This window comes from Octopus bimaculoides, chromosome 9 (assembly GCF_001194135.2).
Source record: "Octopus bimaculoides isolate UCB-OBI-ISO-001 chromosome 9, ASM119413v2, whole genome shotgun sequence".
NCBI classification, from domain to species: domain Eukaryota; kingdom Metazoa; phylum Mollusca; class Cephalopoda; order Octopoda; family Octopodidae; genus Octopus; species Octopus bimaculoides.
In genome coordinates, this window is record NC_068989.1 from 15,130,272 (window position 1) to 15,133,241 (window position 2,970).

The following is a 2,970-nucleotide window of genomic DNA, read 5'->3' on the forward strand; positions in this document are numbered from 1 at the left end:
ATATATGTATATATATATATATATATGTATATATTTATATATATGTATATATTTATATATATGTATATATTTATATATATGTATATATTTATATATATGTATATATTTATATATGTGTATATATTTATATATGTATATATATTTATATATGTATATATATATGTATATGTGTGTGTGTATATATATATGTATATATATATATATATATATATGTATATATTTATATATGTATATATATTTATATATGTATATATATATGTGTATATGTAAACACTCATACACATGTATATTTTAGATGCATAGTGTTTTTGTTTATTATTAATATTATTATTTTAAATTGTGTATGCATGTGGAAAAAAAAAGAAAACCTTATTAATTCCTCTCTTGAACAAAGGTATGACTTTCTACCTGCTGTATGTATGTTTATGTATATTTATATGTATGTATGTATGTATGTCTGTGTGTATATATATACACACACATACACATCTATACAAGTATGTATATTTATACATACACACACACATCTATCTATCTATCTATCTATCTATCTATCTCTCTATCTATCTATCTGTCTATCTATATCTATCTATATCTATCTGTGTATCTTTATCTGTCTTTATCTATCTATCTATCTATCTATCTATCTATCTATCTATCTATCTATCTATTTAAAATACACATGCATACACATTAGTAAAAAGTATAAAGTGAGTGAACAACACTGCATTGGTGAATGAATATTTTCTTTTAATATGATATTAATATGGTATGAATATGCTACCAATATGATATTAATGTAACAAGATAGCCAAACTGTCAGAATTTTTCAAACTATGATTGAATAATTGTGAATATATCAATGTATGTGCATGAAACCACTGGTATCATATTAACCCTACTATTAAAAGAAATATATTCTAGATTCCAAATTTTCTCAGGAAATTTATGTACTGTTGATTGTTTTATTTTGAAAATTGTGTGGTGTAATGGCATCATAGGTAAGACATCTGATTCTCAACTTCAATGTTGTGAGCTCATATCTATCTGAGGGTTATATATCCATACATATATAGTATCCTTGGACATAAATTTTTATTCTACTTACCAAAGGTTTTATGTAAGAAAATTTTACTTGCTCATGAAACAATTTATCTGAAGTTTTTTAAAATATTTCATTTGATTTTCATCTGATGGTGGCTTTCTTACATATAATGTAATTTTAAAACAATATTTCACCATCTTTTATTGATGTTAACTCCTGCTTCAGAAAAGATTAATAAATTTTAATTAAGTTTGACATTTCCATATAAATATTCTTTGTCTTTTTATTACAAATCATTTAAAAAAACATTTAATTCTTGTTGTATCCTGAAGAAATATTATAAACTTAATTATTCTGGATAAGAAGGTTAAAACATTTCCAGTTTTTATAAAGCAAGTCTAATGGTCACTTTTGTTAAGATACTAGAATTCCAAAAACTGTTTTACCTAAATGTAGCCAAGTGTTTATTTCATGCTTCAGTAGCTACTTTTAAGAACTTATTAGAATGATTGATAATGTAATCATCATCGTTTAACGTCCGCTTTCCATGCTAGCATAGGTTGGACGATTTGACTGAGGACTGGTGAACCAGATGGCTGCACCAGGCTCCAATCTGATTTGGCAGAGTTTCTACAACTGGATGCCCTTCCTAACGCCAACCACTCCGAGAGTGTAGTGGGTGCTTTTACGTGTCACTGGCAAGAAGGCCAGTCAAGCGGTACTGGCAACGGCCATGCTCAAAATGGTGTATTTTATGTGCCACTTGCACAGGAGCCAGTCCAGCGGCATTGGCAACGATCTCGTTCGAATGTCTTTTCATGTGCCACTGACACAAGTGCCAGGAAGGCGACGCTGGTAACAATCACGCTCAAATGGTACTATTTATGTGCCATTGGCATGGAAGCCAGACAGCTGCTCTGTCAACGATCACGTTCGAACGGTGCTCTTAGCACTCCACTGGTACAGGTGCCATCATGATTTCGCTTTCGCTTGCCCTAACAAGTCTTCGCAAGCCGAGTTTAGTATCCAATGAAGGAGACGTTGGCATGGGTGCCAGTCGTTGAATTTAGTTCAATTTCGATTTCATAATGCTTATGTTATCTGTAGATATTAATTTAACCCATTAATGCATGGCGTCCAGAAAAATGGACACAGGAAAATTTACTATTGCTTGTTAAATAACCATCTATTGAGTTTATTTTTGGTATACTCTGCCTCTAAACTAGTGCTCAATGAGTGAGCATGCACTTCATACAAACAAACCAACTATACACGTATGAAACAAGTAATAGTAATTTTTCCTGCATCTATTCTTCTGGACACAATGCAGTAATGGGTTAATAGTATATTCCTGTTTACTTTTTGTGCAATACTAAGTGAAATAACTTAGATGAAATAAGAACTAAACCATTGGCAGTCATGGTAGTGGCAAGGCACCAGTGGTGATGTTGGCATTCGTAATGGTGAATGGAGAAAGATACAAAGAGAGAGAGAGTGGGGGGAGAAAAAAGAGAGTGGTGGAATTAATGGATTCAGTGAAGAGAAAGAGAAAACATTAGACAAATAGAGAGAGAGAGAGGATTTGTAAAAGTGGGAGTTAAAGTGGGAGTTAAAGTAAATATGCAAGAGAAAGTGTGTGAAAATGATAGATGTTAAGTTTGTGTATTACTACATCTTTAGTTATCTCATTCTGTCTCTCTCTCTTTCTCTTTCTGCATTTCTATGAAGTAATTTTGAAATATATCTTAGTATATAATAATATAGTATAATATAATATAATACAAAAAAATATATAAAATGACATCTTTAGTTGAAAGTATTTTGATGCAGAGGCAGAAAAAAAAACTAAAATCTTTTGAATATATATTTATGTATATCTGTGTGTATATATATATATATGTATATATATATATATATATATATAT